Raw genomic sequence first — 27,401 nt, 5'->3', positions numbered from 1 at the left:
AATCCAACTGCTGTGTCACTTACGTTTCCCATCTTGCTGTTTTATACAGCTGGCAAATTGAGTTGGCGTTAACAACAGTGCGTTTGAACCCATGGCAAAATGTTTTGATGCCTAGCTCTGAATTCCTAGCTAGGCAATATGTCCTTTCCCCCCAACAAGCTGGGCTCCAAAATCAATGGCAATGTGGGGTTGGGGAGACTTCGACAAGCATAGTCAGTGAACAGGATACAGTATAGAATTGCAAGTGTTAAATGGCAAAAAATCCAGCAAAGAGGAGCTTATGTAGGGATGGTGTCGTACTGGGTGTGTCTATAGCAAACTTGTTCTATATTTGTTTTCCAGCATGGAAACTGCTTTAAAGCAGGCTGCAAGATACAGACCCACACATAGATTGAGAAAAGCTGCTAGGCAAAACATTATTTATTTATTTATTGAATTTATATACCACCCTATACCCGGAGGTCTCATGGCGGTTCACAGAAAAGATCACAGTATATAAAATCAAAATAAGAATAACACAAACACACCCCAAAGAGCCACATTTTAAAAGGGCATAGGATGCCAATCAGGTCAACCAACATTTCCAACAGGAGTCCATTTAAATACTATCTAAAAACAAAGCTAAAAGGATACTGCCAAGAGAAGTTGAATACCTAGTCAATTAGAATAAAATTAAAGCTTTCACATGCTGCTTTTGTGCCTTTGCAACCTCGTTTTCCCAGTGCATCCTAAAGGCTACATAAAAGATGTGTTCGAGCTGAAAAGAAAGCTGTTTTCAAAGTGGACTTATTGTTGTCTGTAAGGAAAGCCGAGCCCACACAGCTGAACTCCATATGATCAGGGAGCCTGGCTGTGTGGGTGTCCTGCTTGCATATAGAATTGTAGAGTTGGAAGGGACCCCGAGGGTCATCCAGTCCAACCCTCTGCAATGCAGAAATCTCAGCTAAAGCATCCATGACACATGGCCATCCAGCCTCTGCTTAAAAACTTCCCATGAAGGAGAGTCCACAACCTCTGTTCCACTGTTAAATGGCTCTTACAATCGGAAATTTAGTCCTCATGTTTAGTCGGACTCTCCTTTCTTGTAACTTGAAGCCATTGCTTCAAGTCAATACCCTCCAGAGCAGGAGAAAACAAGCTTGTTCCCTATGCCATGTGACAGCCCTTGAGATATTTGAAGATGGCTATCATACCTGCTCTGTCTCCTCTTTTCCAGGCTAAACAGAACCATCTCCTTTATCCGTTCCTTATAAGGCTTGGTTTACAGACCTTTGATCATCTTGGTTACTCTGCACATGTCTCAGTTTGTCAACATCCTTCTTAAATTGTGGTGACCAGAATTCGACACCCTATTCCAGGTGTGGTCTGATCAAGGCAGAAATAGAGTGGTACTCTTCCTTCCCTTGAAGTCACTGTTGTGGAAAGAAAACACAACATTGGGGACAAGGCTAAAAGTTCTGCCTGCTCTACGCATGAGTAACATGTAAATAGGTCTGCAGATACTTCCTTTTGCCTTCGTTTTATTGTTCTTTGTGAATTTTGATGTTCAGTGCTTGGGCTTTATCAATAAGTCAGTCTGCATCATTGTGGAATTTCCCTTCAGATTTCCCCGTCAATGAAATACATCTGTCTTGTTTCCTATCCATTATTAACAATTAAAGGGCTGTAGAGTAAAATCAAAGGACTCCAACTCCAACATACATAGCTTTAAGTGGCAGCTGAGTGCCCACTTTTAAGTATCTAGAACAAAATATTTATTCATGAATATGGATGTTATTTTTAGACAGGAGCCTTTTTACAACCAGTGAATACACCCCTTTCCTTCAATCCCACACATCATAATAGTTTTCAGAGCATAATTGTCTTTGAAAACAAGGATTTAACAACCCAGACCTTTGTACGTTTACTTAGAACTAAATCTCCCTAAATCTCAAGTGTGCAGAGAAGACTGCAGTTGTGCAATTGTGAAGGCTCACAATACTGATTTTAAACAAAAAGTTGTGATCCACCTAAGACTGAAGACTTGCAAAGAGGTGGAATTCAAAGGTTTCTATGACTTGTTTGGAGTCCTGGTATGCTGACCGTTTTATGCAACAGAAATAGCTGTCTTTATGGATCCGTAAGCTGCTTTGACTTTAGTGGTACTTGAGCTTGTGTAAATAAGCCCAGGATTACATCTGAGACGTGTCATTTCCCCAGAAATTCTGGAAGTATAATAGTGCAGGGAAATGTAAAGAAAGTGTGCTGTTTGTAGCAGATGGGAGTTTAGTCTCTTCAGCTAAATAATGCTGAGTTACTGGATCAAAACTGCTTATTTGCGGGGCAGGGGGGTGGGGTAGCATGGTTTTTTGTTACACAGAAAAATAGTTATTTGCGATGCATGGGGTGATGTAAGCAGACAGAACTAAGGGAACCCTGTTTGCCTGTAGACAAACATTTTAAGCTATACTTTCAGTTTAGGGCAGCTCAAGCTCTGGGAAGTGTAGTGGACTCAACATAGCTTCACTTAGCATTCTGTTTCACAAAGTCAACTTCCTTTGGTTTCAAATACACTCTCAGGGAGGTGAGATTAGTATTTGCTTTCATCGCCATTTCAATAGCGTGTCTCATTTGTTTTGGTCTTATTTCCGTTGTTTTTACCCAAGCTGTCAATTTAGCCAGTTTTCAAGTATTTTAACAGATGCACCTCTTTAAAGCTGTCTTGATTTGTGATGGAATGCCGGCTCAGTTTTACTCCCGTAAACTTCGTTAGTGTGAGGAACGAAACGTTTCAGCCCATTTCATGCAACAAACTTTTGATGGCCAAGAAGGAAACCGCAGCAGTGGTCTATTTGTTGCTCAAACTAAGCATCTTCAATCATTCACGTCTTCAATCATTCGCAATAATTTCAGCTTGTGTTGATAATTATTTTTGAATTAAAAAGGACTTTAATTCTGCTTCCAGAATTTAATTGGTAATGGAAAGTGTGCTGTACACACACACACACATTGGCGACACCTGAGATGGCTGCTGCTTTAACCACTGGTATTTGGGCATATAAAAGTTTAATTTGAGGGTTGGAAGTATTTGCATAGCCTCCTTTATCCCAGATTAGACCAATTGTTCATTATCCCAGTTCTGACTGGCAGCAGAGCTATATAGTATACTCCAGATGATGTGGACTCCACATTAGCTATTCCTATTAATAAAAACTGGTGTGGCAGACAAATTCTGGCAGTAACAGAGTTATCTTTTTGTTTTGATCCATTTCCAAAACATAACTGTTGCCTTAAGATGAAGAATAACGTTTGGATCTGTTTGAATGGAATTTCAACTGGCTGGTATAATCTGATGAATGAATCCTTATCGCTTGGCTTTGACTTGTTAATTTGCTAGGCATACTCAACACTACATTAGTTACAGGTGATTCATTTCCACACCACACTGTTGCATACACAGACTCAGGGTGTTAAATGAGTAAGCTTTTTCCCATTCTTGCAAAGCATATCTGTGAATGGAGCATGACTCATTGAGCTTTGTGATACAGAGCAGTAGTATTACTGGTGCAATTAATATAGAGTAGATGAGAATATGTATTTTTTAAAAAAGCTTTACAAAATACTCCAAATGTGCTGCTCCTTTCTACATATAATTACTTGGGATGGGGCTTCCTCACTGGGCATCGTACCGTTTTTTTTAAATGGGCTGCTTGGGCCATATGTGCTGTGCATCACAACACGGAATAATAGAATTGTAGAGTTGGAAGGGAACCCTGAGGGTCATCTAGTCCAACCCCCCTGCAATGCAGGAATATTTTGCCCATTGTGGGGCTCAAACCCCTTAACCCTGATATTAAGAGTCTCATGTACTGAGCTATCCCGTCAGTGTTTTAACACAACGTGCTTCTAGCTGGGAGGTTTAGTGCATGGATTTTGCTGGTTTGATTGCTAGCAGGTTTTTAACAATCCTTCTAGATTACCTGACCAATTTCCTGCACCTTTCTGCTTTTTTTTGTTCAAACTAGTGGAGGGGGACAGGAACAGGGCAGAACATGTGCATGCCTTTCCCATCCCCTCTGAAACCATTCTCCGTGCAGAAAAAAAGTGCAAGTTTTTATAAATGGGGGAGAGGGGAGACATTCTCCTCATCCCTCCCTTCCAATCCTGCAACAAGAATGCCACAATCTCCAGGGTGGACATGCCTGAGCAGATAAGCCAAACACAGCATGTCTGGGGGGCACCATACTCACGCATTTATTGGATGCGGGTGGAGCTGTGGTCTAAACCACTGAGTCTCTTGGGCTTGCCCCGATGAGAAGGTTGGCGGTTTGAATTCTAGAACTGGAGCTGCAGTTTTCAGAGTACGTAGCTAAACACTCTCCTTTCAAGAGAACTTTGGGAATTGTAGCTCTGTGAGGGGAGCGGGTGTGTTCCAGCAGCTCTCAGCACTTTTAAAAAAAACAACCCTGCTACAGTTCCCCAGATTCTTTGAGGGAAGTCATGGCTGTTTTTAAAGTAGCATGCTGCTGCTTTAAATGTATAGTGCACACAAGGGTTTCAAACAGAGGTATTAGCATGCTCTACAGTTAGAACTGGATATGGAATAACTGATTGGTTCAAAATTGGGAAAGGAGTACGACAAGGCTGTATATTGTCTCCCCCCTGCTTATTTAACTTATATGCAGAATTCGTCATGCATGCAAAAGGCTGGACTGGACGAATCCCAAAGCCAGAAATTAAGATTGCCGGAAGAAATATCAACAACCTCAGATATGCTGATGACACAACCTTGATGGCAGAAAGTGAGGAGGAATTAAAGAACCTTTTAATGAGGGTGAAAGAGGAGAGCGCAAAATATGGTCTGAAGCTCAACATCAAAAAAACCAAGATCATGGCCACTGGTCCCATCACCTCCTGGCAAATAGAAGGGGAAGACATGGAGGCAGTGAGAGATTTTACTTTCTTGGGTTCCATGATCACTGCAGATGGTGACAGCAGTTACGAAATTAAGACGCCTGCTTCTTGGGAGAAAAGCAATGACAAACCTAGACAGCATCTTAAAAAGCAGAGACATCACCTTGCCGACAAAGGTCCGTATAGTTAAAGCTATGGTTTCCCCAGTAGTGATGTATGGAAGTGAGAGCTGGACCATGAAGAAGGCTGATCGCTGAAGAATTGATGCTTTTGAATTATGGTGCTGGAGGAGACTCTTGAGAGTCCCATGGACTGCAAGAAGATCAAACCTATCCATTCTGAAAGAAATCAGCCCTGAGTGCTTTCTGGAAGGTCAGATCCTGAAGCTGAGGCTCCAATATTTTGGCCACCTCATGAGAAGCGAAGACTCCCTGGAAAAAAGACCCTGATGCTGGGAAAGATTGAGGGCACAAGGAGAAGGGGACAACAGAGGATGAGATGGTTGGACAGTATTCTCGAAGCTACAAACATGAGTCTGACCAAACTGCGGGAGGCAGTGGAAGACAGGAGTGCCTGGCGTGTTCTGGTCCATGGGGTCACGAAGAGTCAGACACGACTAAATGACTAAACAACAAATTAGCATGCTCAGGGATGCGGGTGGCGCTGTGGGTTAAACCACTGAGCCTAGGGTTTGCTGATCAGAAGGTCAGCAGTTCGAATCCCCGCAACGGGGTGAGCTCCCGTTGCTCGGTCCCAGCTCCTGCCAACCTAGCAGTTCGAAAGCACCTCAAAGTGCAAGTAGATAAATAGGTACTGCTCCGATGGGAAGGTTAACAGTGTTTCCTTGTGCTGCTCTGGTTCACCAGAAATGGCTTTGTCATGCTGGCCACATGACCTTGAAGCTGTACGCCGGCTCCCTCGGCCAATAACGCGAGATGAGCGCCGCAACCCCAGAGTTGGTCACGACTGGACCTATTGGTCAGGGGTCCCTTTACCTTTATTAGCATGATCAGGTGCTGTGATTCCCCCACCCTGCAATATGTATTGAAGAAACACTTTCTTTGGGATTCAAAGTAGTTCATTGAGATGCAGTTCTTCCCTAATGCTATAACATTAGCCCAAGGCTCTGCAGCTTGGGCTCTGCCAATCCAAAGGCAGCCTACCCAACCACACAGCCAACTTCCTGATTTTCTTGTCCGTCTGGAGTGCATAAAGATGGAGCCTTTCAAGCACCTGTCATGTTGGCTGGTAGCCTACTATCAAACTGGGAGTTCTTGTAAGTTGTGAAGGCCTGAACTGGTTCAAAATTGCTTCATGGTGGCTGAAGTGGTTACAAAATCTTTTTTTGAAAAAAATTAATAAAAAATCTAACATCTCGAGTATAATTAAACTGAAGAGCTGAAGAGTATTCATAAACCCAAACTAGGAACTGAACCCATTTTTAGTGGTTCTTCTGTGGTAGGAAGACATTAATTTGTTCAGGGGGGATGAAGAAGTGCCAAATATAGATGGAGCCAGAATCACAACATTCACATTTAAACAACTAAGTTTGAATATTTAAATAATTCCCTGAATTTTGCCCAACTTTCTTCCTGAATATATATTTTATTTCCTTGAAATATTTAGTCATCTGAGGCTGAATCGCCTTTGTTTTTTCATCAAAGCTCTTAACTATAAAAGTATTTTTCTTTGGGCCATTTCAACTTCAAAAGATTTTTAGGGCCTACTTTGTTGGAAAGCTTGGGGATATAATTAGCTGAAATGGAAATAGATACAAGTGAAATGTAGTTCCTAATGTTTTAATTTAGTGCTGCATTGCTGTACATTATTGAAGAGGAGAATACTTGAAAGCAAATGTAATTATTTCATTATGGTCCTCAAAATCCTTCCATTGGCTTTAATGACGAGAAACTGCATATGGAATCATACATTTTAATCAGCCTTTCATATTGTTGCATCAGATAAATAACAAATAATTGATGAAAAAGAAATATTTTTGAATGGTTTGTTTCATACAGAGCTCTTATTGCAGTTTAATAATGAAATATGTCCTTTACCGCTTCACATTTTAATTATCTAGAATTATTACAGTAGTGAAACAACAAAAATACCATTGTTTTCATAGGTTTTCTTAAATTCACATTATGTGCAACAGAAGCAATGAAGAGTACTCGTTATAGATCAATATCTCACATACAGCAGTTCTGGATGTTAATTGGAATGGGTATCCTTGTTAGAGGATGGGTTTTTTCATTGCTGTATCAGTGGCAACATTCCTGTTCATTTTCAAAGGAGAAAAATTAACATTGCCCATACAGTGAATCCCTTGTTATTTCTGGCAAGAAAAAACGGCTTTCAGTGCGTGTCTCTAGTGGAGTGACAGTTTCATTTGGCAGAAGTGCGGAGAAAGGTACACGGCTGCCAGTATTAGCTACAAAGAACTGGAGACCAACACTAGCAACCTCTTACTATCACTATGAGTCTAACCAAACAAGCTTTCCACTTCCAGAACAAACCATTGGGCATGTTTACTTTGGGTCAGTGCTGAATCAAAGTTGTTTTAACAAGCTTTCGGCTGGCAGTGTTGTATTAAAACACATGGGAATGAACGAAGTTCCATTTGCACAGATCAAGGTGTACTAATTTGAAGATAAATAATTGTGCCTGCAAATTCTTTATCGTTGGTCAAAATTGCTTTGGCAAACTGGATTGCCTTTGTACTTCTACTTCCCATACTGCTGCTGTTTCTCCTCCTCCTCCTCCTCTTCTTCTTCCTCCTCCTCCTCCTCCTTCAAAATGATGGTGTCATTGTCATGGCTGTCATCTTGGTTCCTACTTAACTCCAAAGTTAGTCACATCCTGGCAAAGCTGTTTTCTTCTTTATTTGGTCTGATACATGTTTGAATTTTTGATACATGTTTGACTTTTTATCCATGTTGCTTGAATATTCTTCCAGAAACTTGCCTTGCCCTCGTATGTTTAGCTTCTCGGTTGTGTCTGATTTTTGCCCAAACCAAAACATAACTTACCCTATTCCTTTCTTTTAAACGCACAAGAACACTAATTATTATTGATTTTAAATCTCACTACAATTACAAGTAACTGTGATGAGTGGCAGATAAAAAGTAATAATCCATGGAGTTCTGGAAGTGTTTCCTGTTTGTGTGTAGTGCTTTGCATGATCAATATTAACTGCCCCATTGAAACTAACTGCTGTATCAAATAACAGTAAATCAGATGAATGTGCTTACAGATTATTTATTGAAAGCTTTAATTGTTCACCGGGGTCCTGCTTATCTGAGGAAACAATAGAATGTAGTGATTGGACAAACTGGTTTGTAAATATTGAAACTGCCATAAAACACCCTGCTATCTCTAACCAGCTTAGAAAGCAGAAGATCCTGGGTTCAGTCTCCCAACATCTCCAGGTAGAGCTGGAAATATACCTGTCTGAAACCCTGAACAGTTGCCATCTGCCCAGTGTAGACATTACTGAGCCACACAGGCCAATAATGCAAGGGAGCTTCAGATGGACTGTCCCAGTATAATGTAGCTTCATCTGTTTATGACCACTTACTGAAACAAAACAACCAAATAAATCAACTTGGAAATCTAGGCTTGGTAGTGGGAATGACTCATTTTCAAATGCACTCTTTTTGTCCTTGGTAAGGCTATAAATTTTCTAAGCCACCCTATGAAATCTACATGGTTGTTCTTAGCCCTGTATCCAGTATATCCTTATTGCTAAGAGGGACGTGGGGGGAGCTGTGGTCTAAACCACTGAGCCTCTTGGGCTTGCTGATTGGAAGGTCAGGGGTTCGAATCCCCGCAATGGGGTGAGCTCCGGTTACTCTGTCCCAGCTCCTGCCAACCTAGCAGTCAAAAGCATGCCAGTGCAAGTAGATGAATAGTTACTGCTCCGGCGGGAAGGTAACCGGCATTTCCGTGCACTCTGGTTTCCATCACGGTGTCCCGTTGCGCCAGAAGCAGTTTAGTCCACATGACCTGGAAAGCTGTCTGTGGACAAATGCCAGTTCCCTTGGCCTGAAGAGCGAGATGAGCATCACAACCCCATGGTCACCTTTGGCTGGACTTAACTGTCCAGGGGTCCTTTACCTTTACCTTTACCTTTTTGCTATGAGTAAAATCAAATAGGATCTTAGTTATAATTCTGTTCTTGTTCACTGAGTATTTCACTCATCCTCACAATGGTACTCATTAGTTTGTCTGCTCTACCAGCTCAAAGGTTTCCCATAAAAGGAATTTTCTCTAGGGGTCAGATTCCAGAACAGGCAGAGAATAATCTGAGGGGCTGGAGGCATGTGATGTGGTCCCAACAGGCTCTGGTGAGGTTTCAGAGGAGGCAGACAAAGGAAGGTAAACAACTACCTGACATTTAGAAAATACCTAAAGGCAGCCCTGTTTAAGGAAGTTTTTAGTGTGTGATATTTTAATGTATTTTGATGTTTGTTGGAAGCTGCCCAGAGTGGCGGGGGAGACCCGGCCAGATGGGAGGGGTATAATAAATTATTATTATTATTATTTATTATATAAGTTGAGGTGGGTCTTCAAGACAAGAGGAGCTGGAGACCCTGGCTAAAGTCTCTGCTGTGGTTCCAACCACTGCAGATGCCTGGAATATCCCCACTACAGAACTGAACTATCAGCACTTTGTCACAGTCATCTGGCTTTTTGCACTCCAAATCCTGGAGGAGACAAGTAAAAGTTATTCATCACCCTCCTCTTCCTTCCTGGCACATTGTGGTGAAATATTGCTTTTGAAAATTCTATTAAATCAATACAAGTGTAAATACAGCGGATGCTCGGTTTGCGAACGTGATCCGTGTGGGAGGCACGTTTGCAACCCGCAGCGCTGCGTGTGCGCACGTGCGGGTCACAGTTTAGCGCTTCTGCACATGTGCGCACGCCAAAACCCAGAAGTAACCCATTCTGGTACTTCTTCGTTCGGCGCAGTGCACAACCTGAAAATGCGCAACCTGAAGCATATGTAACCCAAGGTACCGTATGACTGTAAAGCATTTGGGAAGCACTCTGTGTCTGTTGCCTTTTGGTACTGATACTAGAGGTGACTGGCAACCAGATGAACATCCCATTTTAGTAGTCTGGCACTCCAGCCATAAAAACCATGAAAAACATAAAAATCAATATAATCAATTATTGGTATTCAATACCCTGATTGGCAAACACTGGCACCCAGGTTACCATTGACAGTGATGGTGGAGGGTCATTGCCTGATAAAATGAAGCACTAAGTTTAATTGAAACCCCCTCCCAATTGTAATTGATGAATCAAATTGACTAATCCGTTAAAGTTGCGTGTCTGGTTTTGTTAACCATTGATTTTGAGAACAGCCCCCATGAGTAAGCTAGAAGGAATGGTTATTCTTTATTTATCACCCAATTTTGTCAAGCACATCAAGACTCTATATCTGCCCATGCTCTTATCGGTACACATGGAGAGCAGTAGCCGGGCAGTGAGACATGAACAGCAAGACAGACATAGCAAGCAAGACAGCAGGGATGGTGAATGCAGCACCACGGACAGTTCATAGTGAGCCACTTGCTTCCACAGGGCCTCTTCACCCAGCCCTCTTGCCTGAAGAAAGTAGATCCTTAAAGGGCCAACTGCCTGGACTGGCACTTCACCTCTCTGAGGCATCCCACTTACTAAACTCTATGTGCCTCTGGATAGGAGCAGTTGTACAGAGGTCCCAGCCACCAGCCTTAGGCTCTATGTCAGGAGACTGGACCAGTTCACCAGTAAGCAGCATGGCAGCTTTAGACCAGCTCATCCTCTGACTTGCAGAGCTCTGGTTGTGTGCCTCTTTGCTGAATTTTATGCATGTATTTGAGATAGAGTAAGCTGTTTATTTTTAATAGACAGTTGATTGCTGCGGCCACTGTTTTATTGTAGTTATCGGTGGCAATTGTGGGGTTAATGTTTTTTTTAATGATGAACTTTGTAATTAATGAATTTTTATTGATTGTTATTTATCACAATATTTAGCTGGTGGTATATCACGATGTTGAAAACCAGATATCGCACAGCCTTAGTGTAAATCCCCCATTACATTGTTTTTTTAAAAAACTGAATATGAACCTCCAGAGAATTTGTAGAGGGAGCAGCAGAAATTTTGATAAGGAACTGTTAAAAATAACTTTGTCCTGCTGCATAGATCACCCTGGGCACCTGTAAAAATTGGCTGACCCTAAGATGAGACAAGGCCAATTAGTTAAGCAATTGCCTAGTGCACTGATGATTTCTGGTTTGTTTTGTTTTGTTTTGAGTACTGACGAAACATAAATCCTGCAGAGAACAGCTCAGAAACTTGCTCCAAACAGTGGGGCTATTACCTGCTTTGTGATGCCCTTTGCTTTGTAAACAGGAAATTATTTGTTACTGAATAAACATTCTGCTGAGTTAAAGCCCTTCACACCTTAGAGAAATGAGTAAATCAGGTAAAGGGACCCCTGACCATTAGGTCCAGTCGTGACCGACTCTGGGGTTGCGGCGCTCATCTCGCATTATTGGCCAAGGGAGCTGGCGTACAGCTTCCAGGTCATGTGCCCAGCATGACAAAGCCGCTTCTGGCGAACCAGAGCAGCACACGGAAACGCCGTTTACCTTCCCGCTGTAGCAGTACCTATTTAATAATTTGCACTTTGACGTGCTTTTGAACTGCTAGGTTGGCAGGAGCTGGGACTGAGCAACAGGAGCTCACCCCGTCACAGGGATTCGAACCGCCGACCTTCTGATCGGCAAGCTCTAGGCTCTGCTCTGCGGTTTAACCCACAGCGCCACCTGCGTCCCACTAATACTAATAATAATTGTAATAGAAAGCAAAACAGCTATGGGGGGAGAATACTTCTAAATGTGACATATAATATAATTCAACATTGTGAGTACACTATTATGTGATTTAATCCAAGGAGAAAGATATAAACTGCCACTTGTTTTTTAGAACAATTGAAATATTACAGTTAAACATATCTGCAGAGTTTTTAAACGACCCTTTCCAATGGACGTGAAAAGGAAGGTATGTAGGAAATTAAAGTTTCACATCACTGCATCTGGCATCCCAATTAATTGGGATGATCTGTAATTTTCAAAGAATGTGGCACTAACCTTGAAATATATCTGATCATTAAGTCAGTGCATTAATTTCAGGATTAAACTTTGCTGTGGAGTTTTACATTTCTTTAATTAAACAGTCACAGAAATTGAGAAGTGCATTAGTACCACATGAAATAATCACTTGGCAGGTCAGTTCTACTGCATGTGATTAGAACACTGACATTTCTGTTTGTCTGTGTGATATTGGACAACTGAAAAATGTATTAAAGGTATTAAACCTCCCATATTTTCTCTGCCTCTGAACCAGGATGCAAAGTGTGATAAATCCCAGAACAGAAACAAACCTCAAACGAGTTTCAGTCATCTCATGCTTAGGCCGTTTCTTAGGGAGTGGAAATTCTGTGTGCCACTGTCAGTGTGGGCGAAGAAGTAAGGGTGAACCACAAAATGCCAGACCCATGGCACAGTTTACTGGGAGCCAAAACAAATCCGGATACCCCATGGAGGAGACACTTAATAAAAAACCATTAAAATGACATTTTCTGGAGTGTGTTTCAATGGTTTCTAATGCCAATTACTATTATTAGTATCCCCTATCTATTGATAAATGAACTTTCCCGTTTCAATTATATATTTAAATCCTACTCTCTAGTGAGTTCTTCTTCATATGTTTTGCATATTTGTTTTCCCTTTTCTAAGGAATATCTCACATTTGTGGTAAACCAAAGAATCATAGCATGCTGCTCTAAAGAGCAATATAAAGAGATTATATTCCTCTTTTAAACAAGCTGCGTCCATAATTTTTTATTAGTTTTGATTGCTAACACATTTGCCATAAATGTGTTTTACATTCTTTCAGAGGAACTCTCCCTACAACATTTTTTCTGGTTGTCTGCAGTGAATCCATCTGGGAAGCCAACGCTTACCTACATGCAGTTTCACCTGTAAAATAGTGCCAGCCACCTCTATTTCTTTTTTTCTTTAAGGAACAAGCAACATAGTTTGCTGGGCCTCTGAATTCATTGCCCAACATTTCCACAATTTTTAAAGTTTTATTTGTTTTACTTGTGACATTCTATACCACTTAGTTATTTGCATTTCTGAGTGGTATGCATTAAAAATAAAAAATAAAATTGTGTGTGTGTGTATGTGGGCGCACACCCACACCCACACCCATCCAAACACTACCTTATTTATTCAAGACGCTAGTGCCCGGTGCTGCCCAGGAATTTGAAGAATTAAATAAATTTTTAAAATGTGGTTTTTAAATGGATAGTGTAATTTACGAGTTTTCAGGCTGTACGTACACACACACACGGCTCCGACCTGACCATGGGAGCACCTGAACTAGTCCTGGATTAGTTTGGGGAGTAGATTCCCATTCAGAATCAAGATGGAAGACCTAGGTAGGTATTCCATCTTGATTCTGAATGGTGCTTGGCATCCAAACGCAGCCAAAGACTCCCTTCTGCACCTTAGGAACCCTCGCACTGAGTTTAGTGACAATATCTCGGGAGGCACCAAATTGGTGCAGGTTGGAAGTGTCCCACCAAATTGGCCAAAGGTTCAGAGGCCCATTACGCAAAAAAAAAGGGGGGGGAGGACGAACCCACATTTTAGTCCACTATCTTCATTCAAAATAGCACCTCGCATCCAAATCAACAGTATCCACCGCCTTCACCTTGGGACTCCTTGCCCTGAGTTGGGCGACAATATTTCAAGTGGCGTCCGAACCCCATAGCGAAGAGACGTGAACCCCATTCCAAAATACGTAGCAGATTTCTTAAGGGCGAGCATGCCAACTATCAATTAACTACATTCAACAGTACTCCCTGGGGCATATGCGATTGTACACACGCTCATTAGTAGCAAAAACAGGTGGACTGGAACTTTTTCTAGCATTGCATTCTGGCAAACAAGCCAAAAATTCTGATCAGGTCAGTAGCTTTCTAATTAGCGTGCAATCCTAAACCTGTGCTGCTTTTATGATTGTGCCAGTTGCCTCTTCAGGTTCCTTTCCCAACTTAGCATCCCAGCTATTAGGTGCAGCGTACGGCCTGCAGAAGAAACTGCACCATGCAGCTTAATTGGAGCAGAAGGCAGCTCTGCCGAGGGATTTGCAGGGTAGGAAGGACTCAGCGAGGTTGTGGGTAGCCCTGACTTCTGCAAATCTGCAAAGTGCTTTCATCTGTCCTTGACATCAGATGCAAGCATAATGCAATTTTTTAAAAGTATGGCAGGAAAAAGAAGAAGAAAATTATGCTGGGAAGCAGCATCCATGGGGATGAAGGGCTACAAATGGCAGATATATTAACTTGGCAAGCGGAGTTACTGCTTTGGAAGCAGATTCCAAAATTGGGGTATATACCGTGTGAGTCCCACTCGCAGGCCTCCTTGGATCTTTTTTTTTTTGTCAACAAAGATATTTAAAATAAGCAAGTCAGCTGAAATGCATTGCTAAAAAATGCACAAGCCTTTAAATGTGGGAAGGTAAACAAATGTCAGGGTTCCAATGAGTTTGCATCCACATTTATTACAGGAAGCAGGCACACATCTCCAGCAGATCGGCATGTTGATAAGGCACTCCTCTTTATTTTCTGACTCGGAGAGGCTGATGCGGACCAGCATTACAAAAAGATATACTCCTGTCACAGGGCCAGGGTCAATATTCACATTAACTCCAGTAGCTGCTGATACATGATTCCAATGGTTAATGTTACGCTACTGCAATTGGAAAGTAGCAATTTCTAGATGAAAGGCATTAGGGAAGAGGATCTTACTCATACTCTTTCAGCTTCCTAAGCTTTGCAGAAACAAATAGGAAACAGAGAGCACGGCGCTAGCGTAATTTTAAAGGGGGGCCATGTCGATTGGAAAACGCGGTGGCACACATTTTGAGGAAGAAGCTCTTGTTTAAAAGTGTCATATGCCGCAATTGCGCATAAGGAAACGGAGCAAGTTGCAATTGTACTGTCTAGTGACGTCTGGGCCCGTTTAAACTTCTTTCCCACCCAAATTAAATGAGGAAATTATTGGACTGTTTTAGAGGTTTCTTCTTCCCCATCCTGCAAACTGAGGTGACCAAATGCAACCTTCTTTAGGAGTACTCTCCATCCTGAAACTGAGGTTGCCCTGAAATTGCATCTCTCCTTGCAGTTCATCTTGAAAGAAGCCAATCTATTCCAGCCAATATAGGAGGCTTCTTTCAAACCTAGTTGTGGTGCAGGGGGATGTTTTCAGCCAAGAAAGTCACACCTGGGGATGGAAGTGGGTGGCTCAGTTGTCTCCAATATAAGGCTTTTTGCAAGCCTGGTTGTTGCAGGTGCTGGAGATTGAGGCCAGAGTGAGTATTAGCCATCCCCATCTCATCTGTATTCTTCAGGAAGTTCATTCACACACAACACTTTCTTCAAGCCTACGGTACTTGCTGGTAAGAGGGTGAGGAGAGAGCGTGTTAGTGTGGTTGCCAGGGTGTGTATAGCTGTTGTGTGAGTCCTGTTGTGCTTACGGTCCTGAAAGGGTTGGTGATCCCAGTGTGGTGATCCCAGTGCGGCAGCATTGCAGAGTGTTTATAAATGCCTGAGCATTGTGATGTAGCATGAGAGAGAAATGGGGGGGGGGGGGTTTGAAATGTTAAACTGAAACTAACCCAATTGTTGGAGCCTGTTGTTAAGTATTTAATGATGTGTTTATGTTTGGTAATCTTGACAAGTACAGTACTTGGAAGCATATTGCAGGAACTCCGCATGCTATAATACAATATAACAAATTCCAGAGGGATCGCCATCTTAATCTGTGGCAGCAAAAACAACAGAGTCTTGTGACACTTTAAAGGCTAATAGTTTTACAGCACAATCCTATTCAGAAGTAAGTCTCTGTGCTATTACATGGGTCTCAAGGATGGTGTTAACACCCCCCCCCCTTCTGCTGATAAAATGAAGAAGAAAATTGGATGAGCTTAACCAAAGAAAAATCAATGTAGTATTTAATTTTCCAGAGCTGGTTTTACAACTACAGTGTAAGTTGCCATATTAGAAGTCAGACCACACACACACACACACACTTTTTGGCTTTTGGCCCATCATATAACTATAGTATAGAGCAATTAGCTGATTCTGATCTTTTAAAAAAAAAACCACACACACACACTAACCTGTCTGGACGAACCAAACTGCAGCTTAAATCGATCCTCAGAAAATTATGAGCCAAAATTAAAATGATATGTTTCACAGAATAATAGCTTTAGAGACAAAGATGAGTGTAATAGCTAAAAAGCATGAACCTATTACAGCTGAAAAATGGGAGATAACAAAGGGGTGTGTCCTTCCAACATGCTGAGTTTTATTCGCCAGCCGTGGTCTAATTCCCATCACAGATACTCTTCTGCTTAGCAATTCAGAGCTCTCATAACTTTAAATTGGGATGGGAGGGTAGTATTAATTAAGGAGCCAATATGAATTAAGAAGTTACATCCAAAATGCTAACTGTTTTCTCTTTGATAGTTCACCCTGGTCTCCAAGCGTCGTGACTGTGCAAAAGCTACACCAGGGATGGTAGAAACTATGGCCCTTCAGATACTACAACTCACATCATCCCTGACCCTTGGCTATGCTGACTGGGGCTGATGAGAGTTGGAATTCAGTCTACACCGTTGCAAGGCTTTTGGGGTGCATATATTGGGTCATGCCATGCTGCAAAATGCCTTCTGTAAGCCTTGTACAGTCATACCTTGGTTGTCAAATGCCTTGGTACTCAGACATTTTGGCTCCCGAACGCCGCAAACCTGGAAGTGAGTGTTACAGTTTGTCAAAGTTTTTTAGAAGCCAAATGCCCGATGTGGCTTCCACGGCTTCTGATTGAGTGCAGGAAGCTCCTGCAGCCAATCGGAAGCTGCACCTTGGTTTTCGAACAGTTTCGGGAGTCGATCAGACTCCCGGAACGGTTTAAGCTCGACAACCAAGGTACGGCTGTATAGTTCTTGCACATTTGCAAATACTTTATGCTGAGATGCTAAGGATGGATAGAGAGATCTTCCGGCTCTAGAATTCGTTCTTCCAGTATTTTTTGTTGAAGAAGAAATCTTTCCAAAAAAGAGAAAAGAAATCAAAGCCTTTACCTGTCACGTCCTTTGTTTTGTTGTCACTGCTGGCTGCGATCTGCACCTGTTGTAGGTGGGTGGCAAGAATAGCAGGGAGTCACCATAAACCGGCAACAGGACTCAGCCAGAGCCCTTCTATGACCGGGTCAAACACACACCCCGTCCAGGGTCATGGCCAGGTTACCAAGTCAAGGCTGGCAATTCTCTGTGCTAATGTTTTGTTTCTCCTCTATTCACCCCGCTTAAGTGGTTGCATGTCACCTTCACTCCAGAACAGCAGCGTGAAGTTTGCAAAAATGTGCAAAACACTTTATTTTTGAAGCCGCAGAAGGGGGAAATCATATGTTGCTTTGGAACCGGCATTTATATTATAGTTTTGAAATGTACATTAAAAAAAAAAGTGCAGTGAAATAAGTAAGTGCTGTGTTTCCAATGCATAGACATTTCTTCTCCTCCTGGAAGATTATTAAAACAGATTTCTTTCTTTTTTGCTCCAGACTAGACATGAAAATTAAATGATATTGGGGTTTTTTCCCCTTCTGTTTGGAGCTTATAAATAACTTCTACAATGAAGCACACATACAAGCTGCAAAGAATCTGGTTCTAATTACTTGTACTCTAGTTGAACTTTGGCGTTTCCTTTGACTTTCTGTCGAATGTATGTGAGCCGTGTGCTTTGCACTTCTGGAGTGAATTTGTGTCCGCGCACACCACATACCCAGATCCAGACTGACTCTTTATTTGGTGCCAGTAAAAATGAGGGTTAACAGAATGTTTTGACCAAATGCAACACTTTGCCATTCACCCTAATTAGCTGAAATTGCTCCATCCCACCAGGGACTCACAGCTCAATGTTCCAACTTCCCTTGGGGCTATCCAGGAAATGCCATTTGCTTTACAACTTCTTATTCTTTTAAGGCTCAGCTGTCTGAAGAGACCACATTAATACCCAGCATTTAATAATCTACGTTTGTTGAGATATATATATATATATTGAGAGAGAGAGAGAGATTTCATAAATGCTTGCCCTGTTTTTAATCAGCCACAACATTAAAACCCTTCTATCTGTCAACATGGTTTCACTAACAGTAAATTAGCTCTTGTAAAGCACACTTCACTTACTTAAAGATCTTATCTACAGCTTTAGCTAAACTTTATAAAAACAATCAAATGTGAAGACTTGTGACTTAAAAGCTATTGTTTAAGGAATTCTTAAGTGGGTCTCAGGTGCCTCTTGGTGAGCTAAGGTTGTAGAGTACAGCAGCAACATAAACTTAATTTACTCATTTTGAGGAAATCTATTTCTAGAATTGTATTATTTCTTTAGCTGGATGTTGTTTGGCAACCTTGCTTCATCTGTGGCACACACTTACAACTGGCTTCTTCTTTTTTCTTTCTGCTCTGTTCAGACTTGTACTTTGTTTCTGTACAAAGCACCGTTCTTTTGGATTTAAGCCTCTTACCCTTCAAGTAGGACCTGGTTTTATGATGTGTTAGTAATTGAATTCATTTGAACCAGTGTTGCAACGCGTTTAGATACTTATCAAATATTTTTTACCGTGCAAAATGCTTTAATCATCTTTATTTCTTTTTTCCTTCGGAGAAATGTTGTGAAGTAGGAAGGTCACGGTTCCCATTTTACAGGCAGGGAACTGGAGTGGCAACTTGTCAAATGAGTTAGAGCAGGGGTCATTAAACTTTTTCAGCAGCGGGCCGGTCCACTCTCCCTCAGACCTTGTGGGGGGACGGACTATATATATTTTTTGGGGGGAGGAAATGAACAAATACCTATGCCCCACAAATAACCCAGAGATGCATTTTAAATAAAAGGACACATTCTACTCATGTAAAAACACACTAATTCCTGGACCGTCCATGGGCCGGATTTAGAAGGCAATTGGGCCGGATCCAGCCCCCCTGCCCTTAGTTTGCCTACCCATGAGTTAGACTCTATAGGGTAACCAGCCTCCTTTTAAAAATATATATTTATACTTTTCAAGTTTATACATTTTATTAGTTTTACAATCAATTTAACATTTCAAAATTTGACTTCCTTCCCCCCTTTCTGTGGTTCCTTAAATTTATTTATTTTTTACCTTCTGCATATCCAAATTCATTTAATTATCTACTTTAAATCTATACTCTTTTGAAACTGCAGGTTATTACAATAATCCTGCTAAAGTTTTTATCTGTTTGCAATTTATCTATAAATGTTCAATAAACCATTCCATTCTTTTATAAAAAAAATTGTTAACTTGATTTCTTTTTCTTTTGGTAAGTTTCGCCATTTCTGCATATTCCATAAGTTTTTGTATCCATTCTTCCTTTCCTGGGACTTCTGCTTCTTTCCACTTTGGGGCAAGTAGCATTCTTGCTGCTGTAGTAACATACATAAAAAAATTCAGTACAATTTAGGTAGTTCTGTCCCTATAATTCCCAAAAGAAAAGCTTCTGGTTTTTTTTTGAATAAAAGTTCTTTTGAACATCCTTTTCAATTCATTGTATATCATTTCCCATTTTGCAGGCAGGGAACTGGATTGGCAACCTGTCAAATGAGTTAGACTCTATAGGGAAACCAGCCTCCTGGTCCTCCTTTACTGCACATGGGTGTACTGGGATGCTCATCAAAGACCTTTTGCCGCCTGAGGGAGACAAGAGGACCGCCTCCCTCCATTCCATGTATAGAAATTGAATGGGCTAGCCATTGACTCTTACTAAAGCACTTGCTCTGGAAGGCAGCAGGCTAACCTAGAGGCACATTTCAAATCAAAGGACACATTCTACTAATGTAAAATCAAGCTGATTCCCGGACCGTCTGTGGGCCGGATTGAGAAGGCGATTGGGCCGCATCCGGCCCACAGGCCTTAGGTTGCCTACCCCTGCATTATACCATGTGTCCTTTTATTTAAAATGCATCTCTGGGTTATTTGTGGGGCATAGGAATTCGTTCATTTTTTTTCAAAATATAGTCCGGCCCACCACATGGTCTGAGGGTCAATGGACCGCCCCCCTGCTGAAAACGTTTGCGGACCCCTAACCTCACAAGGTTGTTGTGGAATTAATTGAAGGGGGGATCATGTACTCCTTGAGCTCCTCGGAGGAAAAAGGTGGGGTGTAAATGCAATGAATGAATGAACTGACACTGTCCACTAAGGGTAGGGGTCAGCAAACTTTTTTAGCAGGGAGCCAGTCCACTGTCCATCAGACCTTTGTGGGGCTGGACTATATTTTGGAGGAAAAAAATGAACAAATTCCTATGCCCTGCAAATAACTCAGAGATGCATTTTAAATAAAAGCACACATTCTACTCATGTAAAAACACCAGGCAGGCAGGCCCCACAAATAACCCAGAGATGCATTTTAAAGAAAATGACACATTCTACTCATGTAAAAACACGCTGATTCCTGGACCATCCATGGGCCAGATTGAGAAGGTGATTGGGCCGCATCCGGCCCCCGGGCCTTAGTTTGGGGACCCCTGACTAAGGGTGTCAGATCCTGTTGTTGAATGCCACTGAATGGGGAAGCAGAAGATGGTAGTCCACTTGCAAACTGCTGCGTGCCTCTAAGAATTATCGTCCAAAGTTATGAGAGAGAGAGAACCCTAAAACGTAACAATTACTTGCCACATCCTGCTCCCATTTGCTCACTTGACTGCTCAGAGCCCCATCTTGCGCACCATTCCCTATTTCTTTCTGCTTGATAGGAATGGGCTCATACTCAACATCTGCTTAGATGTTGACACCATAGAGAAAGCTGGGTTACTTCACTGAGCAATACACCTAGATCGTTGCAGCCCTTCCTGTGAGGTCAGGCTGCAAAGCAGTATTTGTAGTCCATTCATAAGAAATCCATTGCAGAGCCAGGAATATTCCAGGCCCCTCTGGTTCAATAACTCTGGAGATAAGTGATGTGGATTTCTATTGGCAGCTGAAAATTTCTGGTTGTATAAATACTTCGTTGCGACGGATAGAACTCAGTAGCAGTTAATTATTTCCGGTGTAAAACCAATACTTGGATTACTGTTTTAGAGCTTTTAGGTAGACATTTACCCAGATTTATCAAGCTTGAAGACTGTTTTGCCAGAGAGCTCAGTGGTAGCTTTTTCTGCATGTATGTAGTTGGCTCTGAATTGTGCATCTGCAAAGCTGTCTTGATATATTGAATACTGGTAACCCAAATTCCAGTAGGTTGGTTAGCATCAGCCTGAATTTTGTTTACACATGGTCAGCAGTTTGACCACTGTAGGTGGTGGATGTTGGTCTTATTGTTTGCACTGGGACCTTAAAAAACAGGGAGCACAGTTGTTTTCAATGTCCATGTATCCCAACCACCACAAAGCCTAAATATATATATATCATTGTAGTCTGATAGAGCTGAATGTTTTGAGGAATTTTATCCTCTCCTAGACTGTTTGGGAACTGCATGCTTGGAATAAGGAGAGCAGACTGTTTGAGGCCTCTCAAGGGCATTTGATGAATCTAATTTTAATTTTAAAGGACTAATAGATTATTGATTTAAGCAGCAAGACTGTGCACCAATCGATTCCCATAGCAATGTATGCCTATTCTAAATGGCAACAAAAATGATCATTGAGAAAATTGCGCTTCTGCCTTTCTTTAGAAACTATTCGAAAAGCTGGATCTGTACATGTTTGTTTTGAACTGGCTGGTTGGCACACACGTTTCTGTGTCCCATTTGAGAAGCCTTACATAAATTAAGCAACCTGTTCCTCTGGGCTACACTGTCAGTGCGGAAAGAGTATTGCCATTATTCTGGTCCCGGGGATATCTCCTCTCACTCCTCTCACTCTTAGATAATCTTTGGATTTCTGTCATAGTAATAAGTACCTTCAATTTAAAGATCTGTGATCCAGGGACTTATTCAGAATCTCAGGGCACCCCATTTCAGAAAGTGTTTCGAAGGAAAAAGTGAGGTCTCAATCTGAACTAGTTTCAGGTCCTCCAAATTAATTTCTTCACAAATAGATTAACTGGCAAAGGGGAAGGACTTCACTTGCTGACGTTATTTTAGGCTCCCTGCACTCGTCCTAACCAACACTTGAAGAGGTTGCTTTTGAGCATGGGTGTAGCCAGGATTTTTGTTGGAGGGGGGCAGACCTTTTGGGGGGGAGCAAAACCTCAGTTTGCTATGTACTTTTTTTTATTTAAGGGGGCAGCTTCCCCTCTGCCCCCCCCCAAGCTACATCCATGCTTCTTGAGATTTACAAATTGCTTATTGATATGTCCATGTGTGACTTAGAGCCTCAAAGATATATGGAAGGGGGGATTTAGGAATTCAGATGGATTACCATGCCTGGGAAAAGCTGTGGCCTCAATCCCTATTTATAACCACCTCAGATAAGATTTCGGAAGCAGGGCTCAAAAGTCTATTGTGTTGGCACTAGACCCCCCAAGAGGAGATTTCAAATCCACAAGTCCGCCTCATCTCCATGGTGGAGGGGGGGGTGTTGGCAAAGGGATTTTCTTACATAAGTGGTGGGGGTGTCCTAAACTGATGGCTCTTTTGTGACTGGGCAATTAAGGAGATAATCCATGACCTGCCAAACATTGACTTTAGACTAGGGAAACAATCTGCTTTTGGTGCATGAAGAATGAATCTCCTTATTACTGGCAACAGCTAGGATTGAGATCTCTAGGTGCTGGAAATCAACAATGGAACCTTCTAAGGTGGGGTTAGCTGAATAGTGCATGAGATATTGCTCTGTGTGAGCATCTTACACAGCATCATAAAGTGGCCGATGGTAAATCAGAGTGGGACCAATTCAAAAAGATTTGGTTTCCGTTTCTTAGTTTCATGCTGGTGTACCCACCAACATCAACCTGTGCCTCAGTATGGAGACGCTTTGTACTTACGGACTGAACTTGGTAACTGTTGTACAGTTGTACTGTTTGTTGAAGGTTTTTTTGTTTTTAGCTGTAAAAACAGAACTCTCTGACATTCTGGAATTCTAATCAACAGCAGCCAATGATGAAACGTGGGGTCAATGAAAAGACAGAATTTAAGAAACGTGGCAAATATAATATACTGCAAATCTAAATCGGTATTTATTTTTCAATAGAGGAATGTCCCATGAGACCAATACTTGAGCCTCTGTAGAGGTTTTGCTCTTGTGTTTTTGCTACATAAAAAGCTTTGCCATTTCTCTGAATCATCAGACAAACCTAGCTATTTTGCCTAAGGTTGGGGTATTTTTTTTACGCGTAAGGTTTACATCTATTTATGCTTAATCCAGTTTCTAATGCGAATATAAAACACCTAGCAGCTAGAAGGCAAGTTGAATTTTGTCTTCCACACTTAAATCATTCTCTTTTGGCAAAATAACTTCAGAGAGCCTCAGCACTACCTTTTAGTGTCAAAATGCCCCAAGAAACAGCAAAATAAGAACATATATTGCATATCCACAGGGAATTGAAAGAATTATGGATTTTAGGCACCAAAATCCTAAATATGTATATAGTTTTATGGTGCCCTTATAATATTACTGGCAGTGTCATATACATAGCTGTCAAGTTTTCACTTTTCTCGTGAGGAAGCCTATTGAGCATAAGGGAATTTCCCTTTAAAAAGGGAGAACTTCACAGCTATGGTCATAAAGTGTTCTGTCACATTTTTTATGGTTGGTGCAGATGTTGGCACTTTGCATCATGTTGTAGGAATGGAGTGCATTAATGTTTCCATCCTGAAAAACATTTTACATAATTGTGAACATATTCTTTGGTTTTCGGGAAGCAGGACCAAGACCCAGTCTTCACAGACATGGTGGACAGGAAAGAGGACCAGTGATATCTTCCCAGACCAAGGGGTAGCCCAAATACTGCATTCTATATGGTTTGGTCCACAACTCACATAATCACTGGTGGTTGACTATGCCGGATGGAGCTGGTGGGAGTTTAGAAGGCACCGCTTTGGCAATTTCTGTCTTAAAAGACAGTGCCATGTTGTAGGTGGGTGCAGAATAAAATGAGTCAGTGCCTTTCCTGCTCATAGAAAAGAAGATTAAATAATCCAGTCTAGTCTTCTCACTCTTCGTTTTCTGTGTTTGGGAGGTGTTCTTTGTGTGTTCAGAAGATTGTTCAAATGTGCAACTCTTCCCACTCTCCACTGTGATTTTAAGTGGTGCAGCCCAGAAAAACAGTATATAGTACAGTACAGTACAGTACCTTGGTTTTCAAATGTCTCCATTGACGAACATTTCGGTTTTTGAACGCCGTAAACCTGGAAGTAAATGCTTCGGTTTTCGAACACGCCTCGGAAGTCAAACATGCCATGTGGCTTCTGCTGAGTGCAAGATCCTGAGGCCTAGCTGTCGGCTGTTGAGTACAGTGGGATCTCGGTTTAAGTACACAATTGGTTCCGGAAGTCTGTACTTAACCTGAAGCGTACTTAACTGAAGCGAACTTTCCTATTGAAAGTAATGGAAAGTGGATTAATCTGTTCCAGACGGGTCCGCGGAGTACTCAACCTGAAGCGTACTTAACCCGAAGTATGAATGTAATTGGTTCTGGAAGTCCGTACTTAACCTGAAGCGTACTTACCTGAAGCGAACTTTCCCATTGAAAGTAAGGGAAAGTGGATTAATCCGTTCCAGACGGGTCTGTGGAGTTCTTAAACTGAAAGTACTCAAACCGAGGCGTACTTAAACCAAGGTGACTCTATTCGGTTTTCGAACGTTTCGGAACTCAAACGGTCTTCCAGAACGGATTACGTTCAAAACCTATGGTTACGAACTTAATTCGTTCCAGAGGTCCGTTCTTAACCTGAAACCGTTTTTAACCTGAGGTACCATTTTAGCTAATGGGATCAGAGATACACTTCTTTCATAATACCAACGGCATTGTTGCAAATTTGTTACTGTTTGTTCATTTGGCATGAAACAAGTGCATCCCTTTTATCTGTATTGACCTGAGATGAGTGGGCAGGTTTTACATGACAGGGTTACAAGGTATAATAATAATAATAATAATAATAATAATAATAATAATAATTTTATTTATACCTCGCCCTCCCCAGCCAAAACTGGGCTCAGGGCAGCTAACACCAGTAAAATTATAATAAAACATAAAAGAAAGAAAACAATTAATTAAAATACGGGTTAAAATTTTAATTTTTTAAAAAATACAGCCTCATTTTAAAGTAGCCCAAATCAAAACCATAAGGGAGGGAAACATAGGGGTCAGACTGAGTCCAGCCCAAAGGCCAGATGGAACAGCTCCGTCTTGCAGGCCCTGCGGAAAGATGTCAATCCCGCAGGGCCCTGGTCTCCTGTGAGAGAGCGTTCCACCAAGTTGGGGCCAGTTCTGAAAAGTCCCTGGCCCTAGTTGAGACCAATCTTATGGCTCGGGACCTCCAAAATGTTGTTACTTGTGGACCTTAAGGTCCTCCGCAGGGCATACCAGGAGAGGCGGTCCCATAGGTACGAGGGTCCTAAGCCGCAAACGGCTTTAAAGGTCAAAACCAGCACCTTAAATCTGATTCTGTACTCCACCAGGAGCCAGTGCAGCTGGTAAAGCACTGGATGAATGTGGTCCTGCGGCAGGGACCCCGTAAGGAGCCTTGCCGTGGCATTCTGCACCCACTGGAGTTTCTGGGGATCTTAATATTTCACTATTACTGTATTTGTTAGTTGTGCGTAGTTCTCTTGGTTTCTGCTGGCTCTAGCCTACGGTAGCTTTGGCTTATTTAGCCAAAGGTTCGTGTGATCTGCTCCAGAGATGGGGAACCTGTGGCTCTCCTATCATCCCTAACCACTGGTCATGCTGGTTGGGGCTGATGGGTGTTGGAATCCAACAACATCTAGAAGGCCACAGGCTCCCCACCCCTGTTCTAGTGTGTTTGCTGCTGGAGTTCTTAAAATAACATATATTAATTTATTTTCAAGTAACGATGATGATGATGATGATATATTTCATTTATACCCCACCTATATCGCTGGGTTGCCCAAGCCACTCTGGGCGGCTTCCAAGACACTAAAACATCAAACATTAATAGTAACAATCTGATCCAATATAAAAGTCACAGTAACTTTAAAATAAACAACTTGTATAAAACAAAGCAACATTCAACAGCCCATCAGAATCTAATAGTAAACAGTAAAATTAAACACCAGCAAATAATAAACAGTTCTAACCACAATAAAGGATTACCAATCTATGATCATAAAAGTATCAGCAAATCACAACGCATAAAATACCACAAAACATACAAAACCATGTAAAAGGATCAAATTGAGAAACAAAGAAGCACAACTTATAAAACAATAATAATCAATTTCATTTCAGAGCTTACATGTAGTTTCCAATTTTGCCAGCCTATCAGAAAAAATAGAAAGAATTGTCTATGTCATGTTCCTTGATGTAGACTGTTGGCAGCAACGGATTTAGGGCTGTGCAGGGAGGTTTTCCTGCACAGGGCGCCAAGCCGAGGGGGTGCAAAATTGAGAAGATCCATAATTGAAAAGATCCGTTTGGGGGTGCAAAATGTTGAGCTTGCATAGGATGCCATATTATGAAAGATCACCCAAATCCGCCCCTGCAATGGTTAGCCCAAGACTTTCCAGAGTAGACTTTGTGTAGGAGAAAGATTTGAATCATATTCTTTTTGTGGATACATACATACATACATACATACATACATACATACATACATACATACATAGGCACTCTTCATGGAAGATGTCTTTAATGTCTGGGTTTTTGTTTTTGTATTCTAATTTGTCATGTTAATTTCTCAATTAAAGCTCTAGACCATAAAGTGTGTAAGTTTTTGACTAAAACGTGGGTTGCATTTTATTATCCCCTTGTTTACTGATATTGTTTATGCATTCTGAATTTTTAATTGAATTAATGTGCTTTCAGTATTGATTTCAAAGTTCATTTGCAGCTTGGCTGTTGCATTTTTTAATCAGATATTTTGTTCACATTGATTGCCTTTTTGAAATGATTGTATTAATTATTGTATGATGTTGTTAGCCACCTTGCCCTATTTCTGGAGGGACAAACGGGGTGCAAATAAATTGAATGAATGAAGCACTTGCTGGTTTTCGCAACACTCTACAAAGCAGGTGTGCGAAGCTCACCCCACAGGCAGCTCAGGGGATTTATTATGCTCTGCACATTAATGCTTCCTGGAAGGACAGAGTGGGCACATTAATAGAGATGGTTTTGAATGTAATTATCTGTCTGAAATGTTGCAACTCCCAGAAAAAGTTGCATTTGAAATGGGAGATCTGTTGCGTGGATCAGCTGGTTGCATCTGGCAAAGCCAATATCTGAATGCACTAAAAACGTCCTCC

The 27,401-nt window shown here is 41.6% G+C and overlaps 1 protein-coding gene across 1 annotated transcript in view; it reads left to right on the top strand.

Annotated features, from left to right (window-relative positions):
• The window catches only part of RARB (retinoic acid receptor beta), a 105,863-nt gene that overhangs the window by 5,480 nt on the left and 72,982 nt on the right, over nt 1–27,401 (top strand). The gene's annotated exons all lie outside the window — the stretch shown is intronic.

Source organism: Zootoca vivipara, chromosome 12 (genome assembly GCF_963506605.1).
Source record: "Zootoca vivipara chromosome 12, rZooViv1.1, whole genome shotgun sequence".
In the NCBI taxonomy this organism is placed as follows: Eukaryota; Metazoa; Chordata; class Lepidosauria; order Squamata; family Lacertidae; genus Zootoca; species Zootoca vivipara.
This window is presented reverse-complemented; position numbering and strand designations above follow the sequence as displayed.